This window comes from Ipomoea triloba, chromosome 11, assembly GCF_003576645.1.
Source record: "Ipomoea triloba cultivar NCNSP0323 chromosome 11, ASM357664v1".
NCBI lineage: Eukaryota > Viridiplantae > Streptophyta > Magnoliopsida > Solanales > Convolvulaceae > Ipomoea > Ipomoea triloba.
Window position 1 is genome coordinate 18,048,230 of NC_044926.1, and position 7,109 is coordinate 18,055,338.

At 40.5% G+C, this 7,109-nt stretch overlaps 1 long non-coding RNA gene across 1 annotated transcript; it reads right to left on the bottom strand.

Annotated features, from left to right (window-relative positions):
• Window positions 1-2,637: 2,637 nt before the first annotated feature.
• LOC115995555 lies at window positions 2,638-5,606 on the bottom strand. Its single transcript, XR_004093525.1, has 2 exons — window positions 5,142-5,606; window positions 2,638-2,975 (listed from the first exon to the last, which is right to left on the bottom strand). It is a non-coding gene; the product is annotated as an uncharacterized LOC115995555 (long non-coding RNA).
• Window positions 5,607-7,109: the final 1,503 nt, after the last annotated feature.

Sequence of the window (7,109 nt, forward strand, 5' to 3'; positions counted from 1 at the left end):
GATTCCAGTCTAAACGGTCCTCTGACCTCAATTCGATGGGAGTAAGGTACCCAACCTGGGAGCAAGGTGCCCGGTTTAAACGGTCATCGGACCTCAATTCGATGGGAGCAAGGTGCCCGATCTAAACGGTCATCGAACCTCAATTCGATGGGAGCAAGGTTCCCACCCCGGGACCAAGGTGTTCGGTCTAAACGTTCTTCGAACCTCAATTCGATGGGAGCAAGGTGCCCGGTTTAAACGATCATCGGACCTCAATTCTATGGGAGCAAGGTGCCCATCTCGGGAGCAAGGTGTCCAGTCTAAACGATCCTCGGACCTCGATTCGATGGGAGCAAGGTGCCCATCCCAGGAGCATGGTGCCCGGTCTAAACGGCTCTCAAACCTTAAACACAATTATGAAACGAAAAGCTATAACGTAAAGATAAGTATGGCAAAAAGGTACATGAATTTAAAACGCCTCATGGCTTGTTAAAAAAGCCCAGAGGCTGACATCCTTGATAATGTTTTTTTCGCCCTTCACAACGGGGCTTGGCTCCCGCACATAGTTATGAGGCTCAATCGTCGCCCTTCTTCTGTTCTGAATCTTTCTCCAGTGCTTGTCCCGCGGCCTCATCTGAGAAGGGAGCCGACCCGGGGTCTTGAACTTCTTCCAGTAACACCCCCAAGAACATGGAGAGGTCATCTTCATCCACAGATGCTTCTAATGCGGTCTGGACCTCTATTTGCATCGTATTCCGATAAGTATACAACAAGTCTTCTCCAACCGGCGTCTTTGAGACAACATTGAGAAAAACCTCGGCCGACTTGAGCTCTTTACAGACATGCTCGGCTATGAGGAGAGGATCGGTGAGAAGGCCCTTGGCGTTTTCCGCTTGTAGTTTGGCGGCCGCGAAGTACAGTTCCAGCTCTTTTATCTTCGTGTCTCTCTTGCCAAAGCCTTCTTGAGCGGGACAATCTCCTTCTGATGCATTTCATCTCCTTCCCTTGCCCTGGCAAAGAGATCGGTCACCGAGTGGGCCATTTGAGATGTAAGAAGAAAGAGGGTCAGATCATTGGGGTTCGAAAATGTTTGGTCGGTCATTCGAATTAGACCGAGATATGGCTTACCTGCATCAGATCCCGTGCTATCTTCTCCTAGACCTGGTTGGTCGACCACTCGCTAGTGTTCTCGGGCGGCTGCGCATATCTTTCTCAATAGTGCGATCGGCGGATCGTCCCCGTGCTTCAGCAGGACATCGACTAATAGAGTCGCTAAAGATGGGCTAGTTCGGCGTTGGCACTTAAGCGACCGATCTCTTCGATTTCCGATCCGAAAACCTTTTCCCTGCCCCTCTTAGCGGTAGAACTGGTGGTCTAACCATCCTCCTTGGGACTGGTTGGGCGCGTGGCCGTCAAAGGCAAGCCGGTAGGGACGGACAGGTAAGTTTTCTGAGCATCCGACTTAGAGGCCTCGTCCTTCTTGGAACCCAGGCTGATTTTAGTGGCCAGGGCCGGCGGGCGTGCGAGAACCAAAAAGCTCCTTATAGCTGCAAAACAAAAAAATAACTTAAAAGTTTTGAGTGACCGGATGGATCTGTCTCGCAGTGCGAAGACCCAAATCACCGCCCTAACTGATCAAAACAAACCTGACGAGCAAGACTCGTGCGTACGGGGGCCAATTGCTATTGTTACGATCACCTTCTTAGGAGTGTACTTCTCGTTCAGGTCATACCGGGGGCTCGATTTTAGCATCGGAGTAGTCTTTGGCAGTCTAGAAAATGTTATACTCGTATGTCTCGGTAGAGATCTTAATGTCCGCGTCGTTGAGAGCCCGGGTCTGGGCTGGACGAGTGTGTTCTGTAACGTGGGTCGGCTATTCGCGAGGGATCGGAAGTGGCCAAGGATACTCGATCGATAAAATTCGATCCTTTCACCCTTTGTTATTGTCAAGGAGGTCGGGGATCGAGCAAAAGTGACCCCGCGACTGTATACACAGAATGCCTCGTGTTTGGGGGACAGGGGTTGAATAGAGAAAATGAAGTGGAATAGCTCCATCGTGAGCGGAAGGCCGTGGCGGCCGCAAATCTGCGGGAAACACGCTAAAATCTGGTGCCCGTTAGGGCTTATCTGCCCAGGCAAGACCCCGTAGTACTTCATGAACCCTAGCAAAAAGGGGTTAAACGGGAAAGTGAGCGGGGCTTTGAGGGAGTCAAAGTGAACTCCGAGCCATTCTCCTTGCGTCCTCTCTACTGTGTTCCCTAGGGACCACCGGGTGTTGAATTTTACTCTCCTGGACAAAAGCGCGAAAACCTTTTCGATTTTTCCCCGGGTGAGTAGACTAGTGTGCATACTAAGACAATCACTACTTAACAACTTTCTCCTCGTCGCCGTAGGAGGAGTGGAGTTGGGGTTCATCTTCTACGATAGCAGGTTCTGACCTATTGATCGGGTTATCACCAGCAGATCGGGAGGGTCCTGCCGGTCCATCCAAATACGTCTCAACGGCGTTGATGACCGAGTCGTAAAAGGACACCATGAAGCAGCCCATCTCAATCGAGCCACCGTAGCTCCGAGCCGAGACATTTTGGCTATTAGAGTCATACATTTCTTCACCTTACATGTAAGGGAAGACGACACCGTTCAAGGGAAACCCGGAAGTTCTGTAACACCCCACTTTTTCCACTTAAGAAAATGCGGGTAATTTTTTTATTATTTACAAATAACTTTTACAATAGCGGAAGCTTTCTACAACAAGAAAGGAAAAAGGGTGTCATGCCACGTTCGAGTATCTCATACTCAAACGCACAGGCTAAAACCACTATAATTATAACCCCATCTCTAAACACATTATAATAAATCAAGTACTAAAAATTCTAGAACAAGTTCTAAAATTCTTTAATAATTACAAGAAAATCCAATACATTTAATCTAATAAAACGAGTCGCTCTCATGCTCAATGCTCCAAATTTTCATGCAATCATCACCTGCAAAATTAACTAAAGGGGAAACAAAGTCAGCACGACGGCTGGTAAGACTTACTCCACCCCGTAAATCATTTTTGCACATAGCACATAGCACTTTGGAGCACATAATTCCATATTAACCCCATAGAATATTTTATACTCATCCACATAATCATTTTTAATCCATTAGAATATACTCATTCTCAATTCAATCAATTTATCATGGATTCAAATTTCATATGACATTTCATAATCAATAATAATCAAATAATCATTTAATTCCTCATAAAATATTCTACTTTCACAACTTATCATTTTCATAAATAATAGAAATCCAATACCAATTCACTCACATAAATAATTATTTAACTCCACATAATATTCCATAATATCCACATTTTTTTCCACTTTCACAAATAATAGGATTTAATCCTTTATTTACCATAATATACTTCTCAAAAATCATATTCTCAAATTTCTTAAAAACTTAACTTTGTGCCATACTTGCACACTATAAAAATACATATGGAAGCACATCAATCACACATAAATGGGACAGGGTCCTTTATTCTTAGGCCCTAGTGAACGGTGCTTTCCACACATCCGAACACTCCACATATTTCCCATTTCTAATGGAAACAGGACTCTAACCTTAAGTGTGCACACCCCCGAGTGAGGATTCCAAGCCTCACCGGGAAGTTACTAGCCCTAGTATTCGGGGATTTTTCCTACAAAATACTCCTCAAAACAGGGTACAAAGACCCTAGTGGTAGGCATAACCTAACCACTCCTCAAATCAACAGAACAATAAATGCCCTAAGTATCCGGGGATTGTTCCTACCGAATACTCCGCAAACAGGGTATGAACCCTAGTGGTAGGTTTACCCTAACCACTCCACAACAGGGCATAGCCCTAGTATTCAGCATACAATTGAATACTCCACAATTTCCAAGTCACATATCTTCCATAAGTTTTCAAAACATTATATGTAATAAAATATAGCCCTTAGGCTATCAAAATCATTTGTTTCATTACTTTGCATATTAGCACTAAATATCAATTATCATAATCTCAATAAATATAATACTTCATTAATCATCATAATTTCACCATAATCATGAGTACAAATAAATTTGTACCCCCATACTACAATTTCCACAATAATTCATAATTGTATAAAAATTCACAATTTTCCCAATAATTCATACTTTCATAAAAATAATATTTTCAACTCATATTTCCACAAGTATTCATACTATCACTATTTCACCATAAATTCAAAATTTATAATATTCAAAAAGTCCATAATTTCAATATTTCACGAAATTAATAATTTTCACCAATCTATACACTACCCAATCATGCATTTAATTAATTCAATCCAATACCTTTTTAATTATATTGGCCCGGCCGACCATGAGTAATATCCTAGTCCATCGGTTCTACCAAAATATGCTCACAATTGGATTCAAACTTGTAGCCTTCTAGGCATTAGCACACACTCAACCATTTATCTACCAGCACCTTTGATAAAAAAAAAATTTTTTTAAATTAATCAAATCACTACTAATACCATTATTATTATTATTATTATTATTATTATTATTATTATTATCTAACATACCAACACAGTACGTACATCATCTTCTCAATTCATCATAAGCATCTTCATCCTTACCATTAACGCCATCATCATTCCCTTATTACTCATCAGCATCTCCTCATCTTCATTATATTATTATATACTCAGTTCATTAAATATCTATTGCGTACAAAACCAATTAAGTATTGTACTTAGTCATCATTATATCTATGGGAACAACATACATATTCGCACACACATGTAGAGGCAAGGATTTATGTTCATAAATATTGTATTATATATAAGTAATATACTAACTATATTTATATATATTCCCACAGGATGCGAATTCTACTAATACACATACATTCATGAAAGGCAAGAACTATGTATTATTAAGTATATATATATCTACAATTATATATACCAGCGTAGCAACCATATATACGAATATTCTATAAGGAATCATGAATCAAATAACAAGTAGTCACAAGTATTACGAAAATAAATCTTCCAGTGATTTCTTAAAAAAAAAGATTTTTACACATAAGCATTTAGGAAAAAGGTTTTCCTTTCTTATATGGGATAAAAGGATTTAGATGAACATAAATCTTACCCTTGAAGCGTAGGTTCCTATCCATAGCATCATAGCCAAGTTGATAGGGGACCATCCCCATTGCATATTATAAACTAATCTTTATCTCATTTTTTTTATTAATATTACGAAATGATCATCACCATCAACCCACGTCAACAGCACCACCATCGCCAGTCTGCTCGCCGTCGACGGAAGAAGAAACGGCCACCGTCGAGGACGCCAACCACCACCGGTCACTACGCACTGCCATCCTACTGCCGGCCACCACCACCACGCCAAGCTGCCTCGCCGGAGGTGGAGGTTGAGTCGCGTCACCGACTGATTTCGAAGTTCGCAACATCGCTGGAGTCCAAAGCTCGTCGCTGCCACCTTGCGTCGGTTGCCGTCGACGAGGAAGAGACCACTGCACTTCCGGCCTCTCTCTCTCTCTCTCTTTCTCTCTTTCTCTCTTTCTCTCTCCCTTTCTCTGCCGTTCGCTTTACGTGAAAGAAGAAGAAGACAGGCAGGTAATAACCTCTCCCTCTTCTAATGTCTATAACGTAACCCCTATTATTAATTATCATTATTATTATTAATATATTAATTAATTGTAATTGATATTGACAGCAAAACCCTAAATTTTGGGTTTCCTTTAAGCTTTTCACTGGCAGATTCCCTTAATCATGGAAAAAGATAAAACTTCTTTTTTGACTAATTCAGATCATAAACTTTCGCAAGTCTAAAGGATTATATATTATATATATAAGATTCGCATGAAATCAAAATAGAACAACAATTAACACTAGGAGGGATTGAACCCATGATCACAAATTTAATACCTAAGCATCAAACCACCAACCCATTTCAATTCTTCATTAATTGCTCACCAACATATATATATATATACGAAAATAAATATAACACTTTGATAATAATTTTCAAAAATTCTCTTATGCAACCTAAAACATAAATATTTCAAAAATAATAATATTTATTTCAAAAATACTTACAAAATTCCGGGGTGTTACAAGTTCGAAACCCACAAGCCTACATTAAAAATTTAACTAAAGCTAAAGGGCGGGAGGGCTTACCTCTAAAAACAGTGGAGAATTAGGACCAAAGGTGAGAGAAAACTAAAAGCCTCTCCGGGGGGCATGACAACAAGACTCTCAAACCACTTCCTAACTTCTCTACATGTTAGAGATTACTTGAGACTTAGCAGGAACGTAACCATAAATCTATTCAAAACCTTCAAAAAAAAACTTAGAAACTCATGATATTTTGCAAACTGGGAATTTTATATTTCAAACTGCGATATTTTACAAAGCAAACTGAACCTCCTTTTATAGGGATCAAGGATGGTTCTTGAAATACAATACAGCTGTTTACAACTATTACAATACATGTGGCCGACAAAGTGTGATGGCCTTCTTGACATAAAGTAAAGCTACCTTTTAATAAAGTTGTCTAATAATTCATACAACACGCCAAACTGATAAGATAACGCTGACATGACCCTGTCAGGACGGGGATCTTATCCTTGAAGATAAGATTTTTGTTGCAGATGAGATTTGCCTTGCTGGAGAGATAAGATCAAATCTTATCCTTCACTCATGAATCTCTTTCCTTTCCAGTTTTGTGGGTTCCAATCTGGTTGCTTTGTCTTCATGACCATCCATTCTCCATGAAATTGAAGATCCATTACGGAGTCTTCGTCTGATGCTGTGTCGCTTTCTGTGGAGTAGCCAGAGTAGCTGGGGTAACCCATGTGGTTAACCCATTCTTGCCTATCCATACCAGATTGCCTTCTCTTCGTTCTCCAAACATCCTTGTTCCACTAGCTCTTGTGTTCTGACCTTTTCTTTTGAGACTTTTGAGCATAAGCTTTCTCAATCTTTTCGACTTCTTCAAGCACTGAATCTATATCATCAAGGTTCCAAGGATCTTGTGACCAGATATCTTCTTTCTGGGTCTGGTGTAGCTCATAGTAGTACTGGTTTTTTGCTG